The sequence below is a fragment of the Simochromis diagramma genome, unplaced genomic scaffold (assembly GCF_900408965.1).
Source record: "Simochromis diagramma unplaced genomic scaffold, fSimDia1.1 OVJJ01000297.1, whole genome shotgun sequence".
In the NCBI taxonomy this organism is placed as follows: Eukaryota; Metazoa; Chordata; class Actinopteri; order Cichliformes; family Cichlidae; genus Simochromis; species Simochromis diagramma.
Genome location: NW_024386796.1, coordinates 363,996 through 384,181, shown reverse-complemented (window position 1 = coordinate 384,181; position 20,186 = coordinate 363,996). Strand labels below are relative to the sequence as shown.

Sequence of the window (20,186 nt, the reverse complement as noted above, 5' to 3'; positions counted from 1 at the left end):
CGTTCCAAAAAGGTTACATTTTATTTTATTTGCAGACGACACAAATTTTTATTGCTCTGGAGAGGATTTGAAAGATTTGGTTGAAATTATGACTTCTGAGATGTTAAGATTAAAAAAATGGTTTGATGTAAATAAATTATCTTTGAATCTGACAACAACGAAATTCATGATATTTGGCAATCGTGTAAAGGAGGAAGTTATTATGTCCACTGATGGAGAATTGATTGAAAGAGTTACTGAATTTTGCTTTTTGGGTGTGTAGATGAAAATTTGACGTGGAAATCTCATATTGAGTATATTAGAAAGAAGATGGTTAAAAACATTTATATTGTGGGAAATGTAAGAGATTCATTAGACCACAAAACAATGCGCATTTTATATTTTTCATTGTTCTTCTCATACTTTAGTTACTGTGTCGAAGTTTGGGGAATACATATGAGAATACTACAAAACCTCTAAACTTATTACAGAAGAAAGTGATACGGATGATTCATAACGTTACATATAGAGAACATACAAATAAATTATTTATAAAATCAAAATTATTAAAATTAGGAGATTAGTGAAACTACGCACACTATTAATTATGTTTAAGGCTAAAAGTAATATTTTGCCTTCTAAGTTACAAAGAGTATTTTTAATGTGTTCGGGGGGAAATTTTATTTTAAGCATCAGCTAGCTAGAACTACACAAAGATTAATGAGGCCAACGGTTACGGGTACGACTGTGGAAGTGTCGTCATTATAATTTACAGAATTGCATAAATTTACATAGTTTTAAAAAGTGTTACATGTATAAAACGATAACTCAATATGAAGAATGTGAATGAAATTGGAGTTAATTGAAAAAGGATCCATTATTTTTTTGCCTCATTTATTTTATTTACTCATCTTTTCTCCTTGTTACTATGTGGAGTGGTATATTCTGATTGTAAATGTGTTGTTAGGACCGGAGATAAATGTTAATGTTAGTTTGTTCCTTGACTTTGGTGCCCACTTGCAATATAAGTTGGATTGTAGATAGGGGGCGGGGTTAATAAGAATATTTTCTTCTTCCTGCTGCTTTTCACACGTGGTTGCTTTACTGACAGAAAGTGTGGTTGGTTTGTCTGAAAGAACTAACTGTGAAACTGTTGACCAAGTGTGAAATAAATAAATAAATGAAATGAAACAATATAAAGCGCCTTGAGGCGACTGTTGTTGTGGATGTGACACTGTTATAAATAACACTGAAATGAATTGACCCACAACACCATCACCCTGGTAACGAAGGCCCAGCAGCTGCACTTCCTCTGTGTCCAGAGGAAGAAGCTGTAGTGGTAAGACTACACACCTTTGGAGCGCAGACCCTTACTGGATCCAGTAAGGGGCCTGGCTAGACCCCCCATGCTAAAACCAAGTCCTGGAATGGCCTCCAGCCTGTCCGCAGCTCCGACACAAGCATTTCACTACTATGGGGTGGATGACTGAATGTAGTGTAAAGCGCCTCTATACAAATGCAGGCCATTTACTACATGTTGTACTCTGTATGATTGTGTATGTGACAATTAAAGCTTGCTTGAAGAATAACCTGGTATAACCAGCTGCTGCTGGCCTTATACCTCCTCAGTGGAGCACCAACCACCAGGCATGCTGCCTGGTGCTCAGGGGCCATGACTGACAGCAGGAAGGCTGTAGCCACGTGACCCTGGTAAGGACAGACACAGTCATACACCATCGGAGGCACGAGGGGGTCATGAGGTCTAGAGCCTTTTTCCAGCCAGGCAGATAAAGACAGGAGGGACCGAGGAGGAGGTCCAATCTTTTTACATTTAATCCAAAGACAGACGTGCAGCCCCACCCCAACACCACCACCACCACCTGCTCACACACACACAGGATTAATCCTGCAGCCATTCAAAGTCTCACAATCGAGGACACGTCCACAGCAACAGTTTTATTGCCTCAAACCAGCAGGAAACAGACTTCATGAGCTGGCTTATCAAAATGAAACAAAAACACAGACAAAAGCAAAACCTTACTTCACAGGAGGTCAGGGGTCAAAGGTCAGAGGTCAGCACGTAATCACAGAAATCCTGACTAACATAAAACACGCTGAGAAACAGATCGAGTTCATGAGTGAAGGAGGGGAAGGGACCATCATCCATCATAACTGGAGATTTTCCTGCTGACACAGTCATCCTGGAGCCGGCGTTCCCAGTCAGCTGACCCCCAACATTTCGCTCTAACTGGGTCATTTCCTCAGCACCGCGAGTCGAGCCAGGCTTTGAGAGCACTGTCAGTGCTGTTGTGATTGGGGGCTGGGAGTCTCAGGCCCTCAGCAAGACAAAGATCAGATAATCGCTGCTGGCCTTAATCCCCGAGCAGAGAGAGGAGCCTTTATCTGCCAGCAGCAGAAAGGTAGAAGTATGGGAGGAAGACTTCCTGAGACTCGCTCCGAGATTCCTATGCTGACGTCCTCTGTGTCAGCAATAACTCACGTTACTGGGAACGGTGTCACCGAAACATCAGTACAACGAGTACACGCACACACACACACACGCACACACCTCCTCTCTGTAATCGATGATCGATCTCCACAGACTGAAGCTAACCGGTCGTTCCTCCTGTTGGGATCGGAGCACAAACGTAAACAGAGCCATATGTTGTTTGGGATTGGCTCCATCAGATAAATGCTGACTGCATACTGTGCAGTGATTGGTTAAGTCTGCTCCGTGTCACGGTCACTTATCACCTCTGGGGTGATGAGACTGGGGTTCTCATTGGGCCCAAAACATCAATAAGTAATAATTGGCGTGAGTGGGGATTACTTCCTGGGTGGTCCAGGTATTAGCCAGTTCCCATTCTTCCATGATCGAGGGCTTTCTGCTGAGACGTCCCGGCTCATTAATCAACAAAAGTCTCAGTCGAAGCTTCTCTTGATCGAGCGTTTCCAGCTTCACTGCAGCAGAAACGTCAGGTCTGCCGGGCTCAACGCCGGACGTCAGGAATTAATATCTGACAAAACGCGTCCCAGCACCCCCGTAGGAGGGCGGTGTGAAACCGATTCCATCAGTGATTGCTGAGCGTTCTGTGACCTGTCAGATGAAGGAGCTGCTTGGCATCAGTTACTCCATCGCACTGACACCAGGAAGAGGAGGAGGAAGAGGAGGGAAGCGAAGCAGCATTTGGTGTTTTGGTTGCAGAGGAGTGTTTTTATGTGGCAGCATGCAAAGTGAGACTTTAAGCTGTCAGTAAAACCAAAATTTGGCAAAAAACAAACTCCAAACTGTCTTATCGGCGGGTCAGCTTGGCTTCCGGTCCCTGCACGGCTCTTTAGGAGTGAGTTCTGCAAACGAACGCAGCGCTGCAGCGAGCCATCATCTGCTCCGTCAAACACAAACATTTCCCCGTCACAGCGTCTGTCTGAGAGGAGCGTCGGGTTTGGGTCAAGGACCCCGAGCACCGCCATAACAATGAAGCCATGAATCGGCCCCGCGTCTGTGTCGCTGTGACGTGGGAACCTGCAGGACTCATCACCACAAGTTAGGGTTAACTTCTTATTGTGTGGCACAATCCAAATGTCCCCACCATCCACATTTTCCAACCTCACCGCTTCACTCAAACGTCCCCACAAAATGCTTTTTAAAAAACTGTCTTGAATGACATTTTTGTGAATGAGCCGATGAGTTTCTGCAGTTTCACAAACGCTCCCGTGTGAAGCAGCGCTGTCCTCGCCGACCGACACTGAACAAACCCTTTCAGAGATTTATGCAGCTGCACACGCAAACCTGACGGCGTGAGCACAAGATCAAAACGCCGCTGATCGACTTCACACGTCAAACTTTTATATTTTCCTGTCAGGTCCCCACAAATCCTGGTTTTACGTCAGTGGAACAGCTGTCTACAAACATTTGGACACTTTTAAACAGTGCGTCTTAAAATTTGAACCTTTGCACAAAAACCTTCGACTATAAGAAACATCCAAAAGAAGCCCAACTTCCTCACCGCGCTTGGATCTCTTCAAATATCCCGACTGTCAGTCGCAGCTTTGCTTTCCAAAGAAATTCCGACTTTGATAACAACGTCCAGACTGCAGCTCAGTGGAAAAAACGAGTTCTTGTGTTCCACAAACATCCTTCGAACGAACTTCCAGGCGTTTCACTCGGATATCTCAGCCCTCATCCATCAGAAGCTCCGAGCAGATTTCCTCGCTCACACTGTGACTGTGTGCGGATTTATTATCTGAGGCATGTCGAGGCCTTATCAGCTTCTTTAGAGTACTATCTCATCTGTGTGTGTGTGTGTGTGTGTGTGTGTGTGTGTGTGTGTGTGTGTGTGTGTGTTTTCAAGTTCAAGCAGGCCTTTAACCTCCAGTTTTCCCGTGGGATCTCTGCACTGCCTCGAGGCAAACACACACACACCCTGAGGCACATTTACTCTGCACATCCTCCAGTGTTTACTCATTAATTCTTACAGCGGTTTGTTATCGTCACACACACACACAGGTTCAGTAAAACAAAGTCAAATCTGCAGCGTGTGTCTCTCTTCAAGGGAACAGACTATTTCCTGTACTCGGTTCTTTAAGCCAGTTTCTGTGTATGCAGAGGTCAAAGGTCAGAGGTCAACACAAAGACATAAATGAAAGTTGTTTCTGATCATGACTGCAGTTTTATTTCCTGCAACGCACGGAAGACCTCACAAGGACCACAGGAGTGCACGTATGACAGGACACGTCTGTATTCATGTGATGTCACAGGTCAGAGGTCATCTGGCGAGAGTCAGCGAGATTAAAGCTCCACACACTCCTGTGTGACTATCAGCTGATCATGTTATTAATGACACACACAGTAACACCCTGCATGTCCCTGTGCAGCTCCAGCGGCAGCTTCATTAAAGACATTAGTACACACCGGTTAACTTACCTCGAATTCAGGTGGTCCAATCACGAGCAGCTTCTCGGCAGAGCCAATCAGAGCACAGAAAGGCCCAAATCCAGGTAGCAGAAGTCCAGATCCAGATGTAGTCCTGACTAATCCTGATCTGCTGAGACACAGTGGGAGAGAGGAGGAGGTCAGGCCTTTCGTCTTCATCCAGGTGCATTGTGGGAGGGGCGCAGGTGTCCCTGAGACCTGGACACCGGCAGATCTGACCACAGCCGGCCGGAGGGTTCAGGTCCAGAGAGAGAGGAGGGCTCGATCCCTGTTCCAGTCAGGATATCTCTGAGTCACACCCCTCTAACAACACAGCCGGATCAGATTTGCTCCAGTTTTATGTTATCCATGAACTCCATCTCATTCATCCACCTTTCCATACCTGAGCCGGGACATACCTGGAAGCACTGTGGGACACTCGGAAAAAGCAAAGACATGAAAACTGCTTCAGAAAAACCTGCACACACAAAGGACCAACAACATCATCCAACCACCAAGCCTCCAAACGAGCTACACCCTCCAGCAAAGCACCAACCAGAGAAGCAGGAGGAGCAGGAAGCCGGGGCGTTCCCAGACCTGGTTCCACCTGGAAAGGTGAGTCCAATAAAGCAGAGAGTCCGACAGGAGCAGGCGTCTGATTGGCTGCAGATTCACGTGAAGCTCAAACGGAGAAGAATATGGAAACCAATCTGACCAGTTAACATAAAAACCACCAGTTCACCTGGAGCTGAGCACTCAACACCTGCACTGTGGCCTTCTGCACATGCTCAGTGCTGTCTGTTTCCTTCAGGCGAGTTTGTTGGGTTTTTTGCAAAGCCACGAGTGACCACTGGGAGCAGCAGGACCACGGCTAAAACAGCAGGATACAATATCAGTGCCGCCGGAACATGACCTTTGACCCTCTCTGACAATTACAACTCATAACTATAATTCATAGTAGTAACTTCTGAATGTGTGTTTGTTTAGCTGATATCCGTCACATGTCAGCTGTCCTGCCTTTATGCTTAGTCTCTGCTGCGGTGACCTTTCACCTCTGACACAAGCAGCAGAGACGACCGCAGCAGTCAGCAGTCCTCTGCAGCCTGTGCTGCAGAGGACTCAGTGATCCTGGAGGCTGAGACAGCTTCAGCACAGGAAAGAGGAGCAGCGTGGGATCTGACACTTCCTGTTGGTGAATCCGAGCGTCGACACGCAGACTTTGGACTTTCACTCAAACGGATCCTCAGGAAAACGAGCATCAGCGGAAGAACTCTTGGACATATATGAATAGACGTGAGCTTTACTGACAGTGAGGGAGGAGATGAGTCCATTATCCTGATGAAGACCCTCCGTTAGCGGGATGATCTAACTCGGGGCCACATTGGTGACTCTCTCACGTCTCTGGCTGCTCCGGGCCTCCGGAGGCAGCGGGAGGTCCAGATGTGGATGGATGCGATGCCGGGATCGGCGGAGGGAGCGTGGAGGTCTGCCGCAGCCGTCGTGGAAATAAAAGAGATGTGAGCACTGAGCCTCTGCGCGGCGAGCACGGGAGGTGAGTTATGGGCGGCGACAGCCGACAGGTCTGAGCAAATGAGCCGAAAAGAGAGACGAGTTCAGACGGAGCACGAGGCAGCGAGGGAGAAAATTAAAGGAGGAGAGAAATGAGGGGAGGACGGCAGAAAATAATGAAAGAGCAGATCCTGCAGCGGTGACGCGCAGCCACGGGGAGTGCGCTCAAGTCCCTGCGTCATGCAAACTCTGCAGTCAGATTTGATTGTGATTTGTTTGCCGCCGTTCTGTGGGAGAAATCAGCCGGAGCGCTCCCACTTCTGTTTGTTCTGCACCAGGTTTCCCGGGAAAAAGACGTCCTGCTGGCTGCACATCAAACAGACAAAAGCCAACGATCCCACAGAACGCTAATCAGAACACACACAGGAAGTGATTTCCTCCACAAGCAACAAAAGCACCACGCGAGGAGGACGCCATCGAGCGCGGAGATGCTCCAACCACCGACCTGTCGGTGTCGGTGCTGAGCCCCACACAGCTCGTTGCAGTCCCGTGCTGTTACTCACACACACACGCTCACGTCCTCCTCGCCATCAGACTCAGTCCTCCACGCCAGTGCCCCGGCGCAGGTAACCTCCTGCCTCGATCACGGGGAGTATTCCCAGCAGTGGGAGCTCTGGGAGAAGTTCATGTGCAGGAATAGCTTCACGGAAGCACATCACACATCCGGGAGTGTGACAGCAGTCCACGCTCACACTAAAGGACTCTTCAAAATCATACGTGATAGAAAAAGTTCCCATAATTCCTCTCTGCTTTAGTGCTGCTTATGGGTAAAGTGCTGGTGTGCTGCAGTGTTTCACACAGGCCGGGTCTAATCCGGAGCGCTTCACGCTCGCTCTCTCTCTGCAGCCTCGCCGGGGTAATAAGTGTAAATCTTCCAGCAGGGAAACCGCCACATCTGTCACAGCTGGTGCCTGATACAGATCCTGATACTGCAGCGGGTTCATGCACCCTGCACATGCAGCAGCTTTAAATCTGACCGCTCACCTTCAGCCTGTGTGTGTGTGATGATGCAGCCGGGCGGAGAGAGCTGCTCTAAGCCGGATAAATTCATAAACAGTGTTTCAGCGCCGCTTCAGAACGACTGTGAAAACAGCGAGCGGCGACTCGCTCCAAAGCTGCTCGCTGTGTCTGCTCTCTGTCTGTTTAGCTTCACCCAACCCCACCCGACCTCACGCTCCAACCCAGCAGTAAAGGAAACAGAAGCAAATGTAGAGAACAGGCGTACGTTAATTAATATTAACGATTACTGATCACAGCAGATCGACAGGACGCCACTCACTCATGGCTCCGCTGAGAAAAACTGAGAGGAACTAAAAACCAAACTGCTGCAGCCTCAAACTCATACCAGGAAAATTTATGGTGATGGAAAACAAACAAATACTAATGAAATGAATTCATTGAATCTATGAATCATTTATTAATGCAAACACAAAGAACATCGTCTCCATCCTTTCACTGAAACAAGCACTGGGTGCAACAAAGTAGCAAATTACTGTAAACACATTACATTTTTCAGGAAGGCAGTAACAGTAACTGTACTAAGTTATGTCCTTACAAAGATTCTTTGGTGATCTGCACGCTAAGCTAGCCGAGAACCCAGAGTGATGATCCAGTGCATGCAGACTCCAGTCCTGCAGCCAGAGCCCGATTTCGGTCAGCGACGCTGTGACTGTGCAGCAGGACAAACACGGAAACACGTCTCCTGCCTGCAAAGCTGTGTGGCGCGTTCATCTTTTGTTAATAAGATTATAACGTTTCCTCTTCCTGTCTCATGGCGAGCGTTCTGCCAGTGCTGGGCGGAGTCTCGTGTTGAAGTGTGGGTTTCACCGGCCGCTAGCATCTCCTCACCAAGTGGTAGCCTGATTAGACTCAAAGTAGCGCTGTGTTTTTAGATGCTAAATGATCATTGGGCGCTGACGTCCTCGCCATCAGACGTGATTGTTGGAAACATAAACATGTGACATCACTCCATCGATCGCACTCTGATATTACACTTGTTCACATGATGTTTTATTTACACGGCACAGATATTCTTCTGTGTTTTGGGTCGTTACAAGCTGACCTGAGGTCAGCTGATAAAACATAAAGACCGTCTCAGTGTTTGAACTGAAAGCCTCATTACCCGTGAACAAACACGTCTCTGTTTCCTGCAGCAAAACCAGGTAATCTGCTGCCTATTAACACAGCATTACCAAAAACTGGGCTAATCCACCCATTGTTCTGTGTGCGCATGTGTGTGTGTGTGTGTGTCTTTGTGTTTTGTGCAGTCTGAATGACAGGGAAAAGGTCACCGGATGAATCTGCTGGATCAAACGGATAAAGACACAACAAAAAGTGCAGGAGGCGACCAATGAAAGGCCACCTAACACACACACACACACACACACACACACTCAGAGACACACAAAGAAGCACACACAGCTGGAGTGTGAAACACGCTGCAGCCATCCTGCACATGCCTGGCAGCGGGTAGATCCTGGTAGCCTGGAGGTCAGCCAACACACACACACACACACACACACACACACACACACACACACACACACACACACACACACACACACACACACACACACACACACACGGGTCAGCCTGATGGTTTCCTGCTTTCGGAGCCTCCTACGCTCCTCACTGTGAACGGTGAGCCAAGAAAATGTGGAAACAGATGCCGATGGCGTTCCTTCAGAGCGCGGTGGCGGCTCTGACCTCGGGTGCTTCAAATTCCTTCACTTTGAGAGGAAACTGTTTTTCCTCCACAGCGGAGTCTTCATCGGCAGCTGGAATCTACGGTGGCCTTAAACCCACGTTTAAGGAAACAAAGACAAAAACGCTGCAAAAGCCCAAAACAGAACGGAGCTGTTTCTGGGGACACAATAACAGGACGGACCAGCTGTAGGGGTCACACAAGCTGTGTCCCAAAACGTCGGCTGCATCCTTCGGAGGACCCGCCTTCGCGGTCTACGTGGGCCGGGTCCTTCGAAGACCGAGAAGGCCGGAAGTGCGAGGCTGTGAAATGGGACGGTCTTGCCTTCAGATCTGCGTCACCGCTGTGTCGGTGGAGTCTAATAAACTCGCCGTCTGCTCCTTGCTGTCTAAAGTATAACACTGGAGTAAACTCTCGACCGTCTCACACTTTGACGTTTGATGTTTATTCAGCTGTGTAATCCCGGAGGAACCCACTCGATGGATTAATAAAGTTTTATTTAATCTAATAAACTAATAACTTTGATGTGAGCCAAACCGTCTGAAAACGATGAAGCTGGGAGTCCGCTGCTCTCGCCGGCTCGAGTGACCCTTGAACCCCCAGCTTGCTATCGAGCTGGTGGGTAACAGACGTCTCCGAAAACGTCGGCGCACTTTTGCAAATATGCGATAAACCGAGCAGATATTTGAAGTTTACACAGATTCTCGCCTGAAAATATGTTAAAAGTTTATTTTGTGACCCAGAAAGATTAATAAGAGTGATTTTAAAACTTAGTAGCGGCCACCATTGTCGGAAACTGGAGTTTGGCTGGGCCGCGCTATGAATTCTGGGATATGGTGGGCCACGAAGGACACACCCGACCCATCCTTCAAATTCGGGGAAATGAAGGACGCATTTGAAGGAGCCGACGAATTGTGACAGCCTTCGTCGCGTCGATGTGACGTAATCGGCCTTCAAATGCGGCCTCGGGAGGATGCAGCCGACGCTTTGGGACACAGCTACAGACTCGGAGGTGTGTTTTTGTCACTCATGTAACCGCAGATGCATGTTTGCTAGCGCCTGTTTACTGTTGGGCCCTGGTCCGTCACGTTAATGTCTCCTCAGAAACACTTCTGTTGTGCTGTATTTATATCTGTGGCGTTTTTCATTAAGTTGCAGTGCGTTTGGCCTCTCAGGACAACCAGAGGAAACGTGCCGGAGGACGCCACGGTCGCTCAGCAGTGAATTACAACGTGCCGCCATTGCCGAGGCGCAGGCGCCGACAGCTGCAGATTAAGTAACACAGCCGCTGTGATCGGGTTCTCTGATGTGAGGGAGCTGCTGATACAGCTCAAACTATCCGCCTCTGAAAGCGAAGCGCTGCCGAGGAGCCATCGCTACCCTCGCCACTCCTGTGACTGCTTCCTGTTCAGTGACATCACAGAACTCCACGAAAAAGACAGACAGGCCCAAACTTTCATCCGAGGACACCGTCGCTGTTCTGCAGTAAAACAAATAAGAACTGCACGTGCACGGCAGCGTTTCAGGGTTTCCTGGAGCGTGACCACACCTGGGCCACTTATGGACAGAGTCTGTGTGAGCACAGGTGGGTGTGGCCTGTGCCTCTGATGGACAGAAAGGAAAAACGCTGATTTTCCATCATCAGGAACCCCAAAAAGCAAAAACCTGCGATCATTAGCGTCCACTCTCGAGTGTGTCACATGACCGACTTTTGCTAGGTCTCTCTGGAAACAGGAAATAAATATCCTACTGTTATCACTAATGTCACCTGAAACTTTGAGCCTGCGTGAGTGAACCTTTAAATCTCCTTCTGCAGTCTGGCTGAAGCCTCAGAGGAAACGCACAGGAAGCATGAAGCTGTCAGAAACAGGCTGTCATTGGCTCCCGCGGACCGCCGCTGTCTTCATCTCCTTCTTTACGGTCTCCTGATCTCCCCCGCCGCACGTAAAGGTCAGACAAACGAAATCACAGAGAAGCAGCGGGACACGCACTGAGGTTGGCCGCCGCTCACTCCAAAGAAATTTCATCTATCTTTATCTCTGAGGTTCAATTTACCCGCAACCTGAGCGAGGGGGAGGGGTCTGTGCAGGCGAGCAGAACCAGTACAATAACATAAGAAGGAGGAGAAGCAGGGGGAGGAGGTGTGTGAGAGCACAGATAGACAGAACACAAAAACACACACACAACCCGGAGCCGGACATCGCAACCCAGAGCCGGACATCGCAAACCGGAGCCGGACATCGCGACCCAGAGCCGGACATCGCAACCCGGAGCCGGACATCGCAACCCGGAGCCGGACATCGCGACCCGGGCTCAGACCCGCAGAGAACGAGACAATTCTGAGGACGTGCTACAGAATGACGCTTGGTCAGCTTCTGATACGCAGCCAACACGCACACTCACAGCATCCGCTGCACACGCACACCTCCACCTAGAGCAGGGCGATGACCAAAAATATTTATCACCATATACATTTGAAAATTTGCGATAATGATGTAACTGACACGAGACAAAATACTTTACAACTCCTGAACTTTATTAGTGCAAAAACAAAACATCAATGTATTTTCACTTAAACAAGCAGCTGTTTATCTGCATTAAAGTTATATAAAAATTTAACAGTGCAAATGCAAATTCCTCGCTGACAGTTTAACCAAAAGGCGTTTCCAGTGGAAACTGGCCGACACATCCTCAGCATAACCATGTATAATATCCACACAACTTAAAAAGAGGTTATACACACACAATACGGTAATATTATGTTGAAGCACAGTACGTATCACTCCGCGAGGCTCCGCCTACGATAGCCGTAATGCTCCGACAATCCATCAAGCGGTGCGGCTTCGTAGCTTAACAAAGTCGTACTGAAACATTTGACAGATTTTCGAGCGCCGTGCACATAAAATCGTTTCCAGGTCAGTAAACACAACCAGAGTTCATACATAAGGCACACGGGATTATAAGGGGCTCTGTCGACTGTCAGAAAAATCAAAGGATTGATTTTAAGTGCGCCATATTTTCCAAACAACACGGTAATAACGACGGCCCGCTAGCATGCGCTACCAGAAATAGTGCTTTGTTGTGTATCTGACGGACGAAAGCTAAACCAGTTCCACACCAGTGAAGCTGCAGCATTTTACAAACCAGTTCAGGTTCATCCGTTTCATTCAACGATCCACTTTCGCTCTTCTCATTCTGCGTCGCCGCCATGTGGGTATGTAAACAAAGGCACTGCGCATGCGCATTTTACCCATATTCTATCGTGATATATCATTTTCCTATCGTTGCCCAACATTACACCGGTGTTACCGTGAACGGTATGATATAGCCCCGCCCTACCTCCACCTGTGGTCATGAGGAATAAACCACTAGATTCGGAGAGTGGCTTCCACATTTCTGAGACCACAATCACATAACAGCGTCCACAGCTGCAGACTTCCTGTGCCACAGGGGGCGCTCTCAGCCACAGTGAAAGCAGCTCTCTGGAAAATGTGAACTTGAAGTTTTCATGAAGTTTCTGACGGAGACAGCAGAGGGCGGGCGCCATCGAGAGAGCACGTCTACGTTCTCAACTGACCAAGCAGCACTCAGCAGCAGAAGACATGCTCAGGAAGTACAGCGCAGCGATGAAGGGCATCGCCTCCACCCTGCTGCGCAAACACCACTCCATGTTTAACTTCAACTGACGACACGCACGACCCTCCCTCAACTTCCTGTGCAGGCTTTCAGGGTGTTACATCATAGTCTACATCATGTAACAAGGACCGCGACACGAGAGGAGGGAGGAGAGGAGGGAGGATGCAGGAGAGGAGGGAGGAGAGGAGGGAGGAGAGGAGGCAGGAGAGGAGGGAGGAGAGGAGGGAGGCAGGATGGAGGAGAGGAGGCAGGAGAGGAGGGAGGCAGGATGGAGGAGAGGAGAGGAGGCAGGAGAGGAGGGGATGGAGGAGAGGAGGGAGGAGAGGAGGGAGGAGGGGAGGGGAGGCAGAAGGGAAGGGAGGAGAGGAGGCAGGAGAGGAGGGAGGAGATGAGGCAGGAGAGGAGAAGGGGGGGGGGAGGGGTTTTAGGGGAGGGAGGAAGGGAGTGTTTTGTGTGTTGCTTGTTGTGTGTTATGTGGTGTGTTACTGTGTGTGTGTGTGTTACTGTGTGTGTGTGCGTGTGCGTGTGTGTGCGTGTGTGTGTTACTGTGTGTGCGTGTGTGTGTTACTGTGTGTGTTACTGTGTGTGTGTGTTAGTGTGTGTGTGCGTGTGTGTGCTATGTGTGTGGTGTGTGCGTGTGTGTTACTGTGTGTGTGTGTGTTACTGTGTGTGTGTGCGTGTGCGTGTGTGTTACTGTGTGCGTTACTGTGTGTGTGCGTGTGCGTTACTGTGTGCGTTACTGTGTGTGTGTGTGTGTGTTACTGTGTGTGTGCGTGTTGCGTGTACTGTTGTGTGAGCTGTGGTGTGTGTGTGTTGTGTGTTCTGTGTTTTATGTGTTTGCTACTGTGTTGCGTGTGCGTGTGTGTTTACCGTGTTGTGGTGTGTGTGGGTGTTTTACTGTGGGTGCGTGTTGTGTTCTGTGTGTGTTGTGTTTGTGTTTTACTGGTGTGTGTGTTATGTGTGTGTGTGGGTGTGTGGTGTTGTTGCGTGTGTGTGTTACTGTGTGTGCGTGTGTGTGTTACTGTGTGTGCGTGTGTGTGTTACTGTGTGTGCGTGCGTGTGTGTATGCGTGTGTGTGCTACTGTGTGTGGCGTGTTGTTGTGTTACTTGTGTGTGGCTTGTGCGTGTTACTGTGTGTTGTGTGTGTGTGTGTGCGTGTGCGTGTGTTACTGTGTGTGTGTGCGTTACTGTGTGTGTGTGTGTGTGTGTGTTACTGTGTGTGCTACTGTGTGTGCGTGTGCGTGTGTGTTACTGTGTGTGTGTGTTACTGTGTGTGTGTGCGTGTGTGTTACTGTGTGTGCGTGTGTGTGTGTGTGTGTGTGTGCGTGCGTGCGTGTGTGTTTTTTGTGTGTTACTGTGTGTGTGTGCGTGCGTGTGCGTGCTGTGTGTGTTACTGTGTGCGTGTGTGCTACTGTGTGCGTGTGTGTTACTGTGTGTGTGTGTGTGCGTGTGTGTGTGTGCGTGTGTGTTACTGTGTGTGTGTGTGCGTGTGTGTGCGTGTGTGTTACTGTGTGTGTGTGTGTGTGTGCGTGTGTGCATGCGTGTGTGTGTGTGTGCGTGTGTGTGTGTGCGTGTGTGTGTCTGATGTAACCTGGTGGAGTTTCTCTGCTAATGAGGTTGAAGGAGGTCAGAGGGAGGAAGGAGAGAGGAAGAAGGAGGGCAGGAAGAGAGGAAGGATCCTCCTGTGTGAGAGTGTGAGTCGGAGCACACGCCGGTTTGTGTGATGTCGTTAAAGAACAGCCGGCTGCACGCGCTGCACGGAGCGCTCAGGCCGCAGAGCGTGAGCGATGAAACCCTTGGACCCGAAGCCCGAAGATAAACTCACATGACGCGTTTTCAATACAGCATGCCGTCACACCTGACATCACACCTGACATCACACCTGACATCACACCTGACATCACACCTGACATCACACCCTCCCTCTCCTGGGACAGTCCACACAGCTCATCCATGGCAGTGCCCACAGCCTCTGCAGAGTCAGCTCAGCTGACTTTTTAAGGAACACGTCTTTGCTTCTTTGCTTAAAGGTGGAAATAAAATAAAGACAATAAACGATGACATCATCATCACGTTCCCTCCCTCGCTCCAGCTTCAGCCGCCCTGCATGCTGTGCAAAGGGAAAAGTCAGACTGCCGACCTGGCAGCGAGTGCATTTATTGTTTCAGAGGTCAGAGGTCATGTGGTGGAAGCCCCGCAGGTCGCCGTTTGAAGCATTTAAGGTGGAATTCCCCTGCAAACCTGCGCTCTGAAACACACCGCCACACCTGCGAGCTGCGCCTTGCTGAAGGTGATGCAGCTCTGAGATAAACAGGCCCAAATCCACCTGTGAGCGTCTCTCAGAGACCGGCCGTCCCTGGAGTAGAAACCAAACACGCCCGACTCTGAAGCAGCGTCTGTGACACGTTTTAGAAAGTCATCGTGGCCACACACAGCCGGCTGCTGTAACTCTCCTCGCTTTCTTTCTTTAGCAAAGAAAACGTGACCTTTGACCTCAACGCTCACAGGCAAAACCGCAGCCAACCCGCTCAGAGTCGGGTCGGGGTGAGGTCAGAGTGCCTCCGTTCTTAATCCTGGATGAGTGTTTTTGGGGGCGTGGCCAGCTGCTGTCTGCTGCAGGTGAAACTCTGCCATCAGCAGCAGCTGTGACTGGGTTTAAAGTCACATCAAGCAGCCGCCGTCAGACGCACAGGCCGCCACGGCGTTCTCACCCTTCATGGCGGAGATAATCAACTCGTTATGATTAGCTCATTAACGCTAACGCGAGCCACCACAGCACCGGTGAACGCTGCCATGATTGCTGAGGCTCTGACACGCTCGCCTTCTGCCAAAATCTATCCACGCCCACTTTACTGATTCCGTGCATCATAATCAGCCATTTACGGGCGGGACGCCGCTCGTCAAGGAGCAAAGGCCAGTTTCATTTCGATATTTCACAGACAACCTTCAGACAACTGACTCTGAGAATTCCTCCTTAAATCCCTGAAACGTCTGATCAGAGGACGTCACTTTCTCAGCGCCACACAGGAGGATTTCCAGGGGGCGGGGCTTGATTCATTACAGAAAAAATTATCTAAGCAAGCAGATGACAACAAATACGTCACTGAGCTGCAGTCCTTCTGACGTCCAGCAGAGGTGCCAGCAGTGTGTCAGCTGCTCTCTACGTTCATCAGACCTGCATGGTGACTTTACCTGTGACTGCAGGAGCGAGACAGGTGAGCCACAGACAGAACAGCCTCCTCCAGGTCTGCACACATCTGGAAGCCACGCACACACAAACACACACACACACACCGCCTCTTGTGGAACAGCGCTCCCCTGAACAACCCAGTTACACCTGGACAGGTACTTTTGGCCCCACAGCGTATATTAAAATGCTTGTCTGCCTCAAAGGGAGAGCATTTGTGGTCTCTGAGGGGCGTGGCCAAATGATACCTGCTGTAGGTAACGCATGAACATGCAGCAGAGCTTCAAAGCACAGGTTGAAAGTTTCAGGTATTAAATTCACCTGCAGAGATTTGCAACAAATCCGACAAATAGAAACAGTAAAAAGGTGCAGCTAAATGTATTAAAACAAAAATATGACATAAAAATACAAAAACAAGCAGAAAAATAATGAATCATAGTTAAAATACTGAAACTCAGGAATAAAAATAAACCATTTAAATTCAAAATAAATCATTAATTAAAAAAAGTAAACATCAGGAAAGTAAAGCCAAGAATTAAAACAATGAAATAGATTCAATTTATTTCAGATTTACTCTGTTTATCACAGGAAGCAACAAAGTATCGATCACATCGATCACATCTCACTGACTCAGATCAATACATCAGTACAGTGACAACAAAGGCTTTTCTATTCTACCACCTCACTGACCATCACTGATGATTAATATTGATCATCTGGATCCACAAAAACCTTCAACCAGACCCCACGCGCGCACGCGCGCGCACGCACACACCACACACACACAACACACACACAGTCTCTCTCTCACACACACACACAGTCTCTCTCTCTCACACAGTCTCTCTCTCTCTCACACACACACACGACACCACCACAACACATCCCTCACAACAAAACACCGTCTCTCTCTCACCTCACACACAGTCTCTCTCTCCCACACACACACACACACACACCACGTCTCCCTCTCTCTCCCACACACAAACACAACACAACACACACACACACACACAGTCTCTCTCTCTCACACCACACACACACACAGTCTCTCTCTCACACACACACACACAGTCTCTCTCTCTCTCTCACACACACACACACACACACACAGTCTCTCTCTCACACACACACACAGTCTCTCTCTCAACAACACCACACACACACCACACAGTCGCTCTCTCTCTCACCACACACACCAGTCTCTCTCTCTCTCTCACACACACACACACACACAGTCTCTCTCTCTCCACCACACACACACACACACACACAGTTCCTCTGCTCTCTCACACCACACACACCACACACACACAGTCTCCTCTCTCATCTCCCACCACACACAGTCTCTCTCCTCCCCACACTCCACCACACACACACTCCCTCTCTCTCTCACACACCCACACACACACAGTCTCTCTCTCTCTCCCCCACCCCACACATCTCTCTCTCTCACACACACACACACACACAGTCTCTCTCTCACACACACACACACAGTCTCTCTCTCTCTCTCACACACACACACACACAGTCTCTCTCTCTCACACACACACACACACAGTCTCTCTCTCACACACACACACAGTCTCTCCTCTCTCTCACACACACACACCACACACACACAGTCTCCCTCTCTCACACACAACACAGTCTCTCTCTCTCCCCACACCACACACACACACACACACAGTCTCTCTCTCTCTCACACACACACACACAGTCTCTCTCTCTCTCTCACACACACACACACACACACAGTCTCTCTCTCTCACACACACACACACACACACACACACACACACACACACACACACACACACACACACACACACAGTCTCTCTCTCTCTCACACACACACACACACAGTCTCTCTCTCACACACACAGTATCCATGACAGGAGCTATCGATCATGTGATCGGACTGATCGGTTCAAAGTCACCTGCGCGGCTCCCGCTGCGCACCACACGACGATCGGAACTCTCTCACACGCGCCAGCGCACGCGCAGCGGTGTGTGCGCCCTTAAATACGGAGGACAAAGACGCCCACCCGAACGCACGCGCTCCGCTCCTGCGGCGCAGGTTCGGGAAACACGCGCACACCCAGCCCCGCGCGGAGCTGAAGTTGGAGCTCGCGCGAGAAGGTGACTGGAGTTAACGAGGGTCCGAGGGTGCGCGCCGCGCGTGCTCGTCCCGTCCGCCTGATTGACGGCGGGCAATCAAAGCAGCAGCACAGTCGCACGCACAGGAGCGTCCCCTTCCCTGCTGCGCGTGCGCCCACAGACAGTAGGTACCGGACGAGCAAGCACGCACGCGCACCCCGTGCGCCCAGCGTTAAACCCCAGAAGAAGCGGCGGCTCACCTCCTGAGTTCTTTGCGGTAATCCACGCCGACCTCCTGCTGCTTCTTCCCGGCCGCTGAACCCCGCAGCTCCGCCGCTACACCGTAAATCCACCACACGGCGCGAGCGCACGCACTACTGCAAGTCCGGGTCCAAACGACACAATGAGCCGTCTCCGAGCAGCCAGCGTCTCCGGCAAACGGCCACGCCCTCTGATTAGCATAATAGACTACTGCAGCCTATCACGGAGCGGGGCTGCAGCCGCTGGCCCCGCCCCCTCTCAATTTAAAGTCCCTGTGTTAGCGGTTCTGGTTGCTCAGCCCTGAAACATGCACTACTTCCTCTATTCTGTATTTATTTTTCTTTATTTTATGTTCTTTATTTTCACTTTATATTATTTATGTCTTATTTCGGATCTGTTAATTGCATCATCAATACATTTAATATTAAAACACCTTCCGAACAATCAAAATATTCAATATTTCTGAAAAAGCATTTAAAGAAGGGAGATATGGTGAGTGTTAAATACTGACTGTACGTTTTATTCATTTATTATTTATAACAGAGGTCTGAATCACAAACATGGACCAAGTAACACAGCAGGGATCATCTGCTTTTATTTTGAAAAATATCTTGTTATACAACCCCCCCACCCAGAAACAATAGCACATGACATCACACAACCTGTCGAAATTCTGGCCAGTCAACAGCCATAAAAAAGATAAGTGTGCAGAGTTTGTAAGACTGATATAAATATATAAAAATCATTTAAGAACGTTTTTCTTCTGTCGGACAAAACAAAGATCAACAGACCTCCCTGAAATTTGCTGTGTGTGCTTTTTTATTTATCACTCATTCTCAGGAGGGTGGCTACAGAGGAGGTTCAACATATCCAGGCTTCCTCTGCGTTAGCTGGATCCGCGGATCCTAAAAGCCCAGTCAGAGATAACAGCTATGCCACGGTGGTTATTAGTGGTCTCTGATAAACCGGGCTCTCTGCTGCAGGCTCTGAGCGGCTCACATTAAAACTAGGGCTGGGTTTTTATAATCGATTTATCGATTAAAATCGATTCTGGCTTGGATAACGTAAAATCGATTCATTAAAATCCTGAATCGATTTTTTAATATTAATTTATTTTGCCCGAAATGCCAGAATCTCAGGTGAAAGATCACAAAATTTCAACAACCACCAAACAGCTAAGACAGTAAATGAGAGCAGGTACACGGCTTCTGCACAAAGACGTAAACACACAGCGTGACCCGCGGATCAGAATCAGTGAGATGTCGCCTTTCTCACGGTCGGGGCTGAAAGCCGACAGCTTGCTGATTCTGATCCGCGGTCCACTGTGTGTTTACGCCCTTTTTGCGCTGATCATATGGCTGTTAGTTTTATCTCTCTCCAAACAATATTGACCGAACCAGCAGCAAAAGAAGATCCAAACTACGCTTCACATAAACATCGTCATGAATTCCCTCTGACTTTTGCTGACTTTACAGGATAAAAATCACACTTCATGCACAGCTCTCTCTCTCTCTCTCTCTCTCTCTTTTCTGCATTATTCGCTTGCTTGTTACGCACCAGTCTACCATTGTTTACAGCGCTGTCGGCCGACATTTTTTTCCCCTTTTACTTACTTCCGAAAAGTAAACCTAATTTCTGCCGTTCAATACTGAACAAATTTAAACTTTTTAAAATTAAGCAAAATGCAAAACGCTTAGCCGTGTCTGTAATAAAACCGCTGTAACTTCAGAGGTGATGTTCATGTGTTGATTAATGGTTTTCTTTCGTTTTTGATGTACTGCAGATTATTTTTATAAAATCCAGGCCAGGAAAATCACCTTCATGTTTTTCTGTGT

At 48.9% G+C, this 20,186-nt stretch overlaps 1 long non-coding RNA gene across 1 annotated transcript; it reads right to left on the bottom strand.

Moving 5' to 3' along the window:
- Positions 1-1,942: 1,942 nt before the first annotated feature.
- LOC120729310 lies at positions 1,943-18,515 on the bottom strand. Its single transcript, XR_005694885.1, has 2 exons — positions 18,351-18,515; positions 1,943-5,021 (listed from the first exon to the last, which is right to left on the bottom strand). It is a non-coding gene; the product is annotated as an uncharacterized LOC120729310 (long non-coding RNA).
- Positions 18,516-20,186: the final 1,671 nt, after the last annotated feature.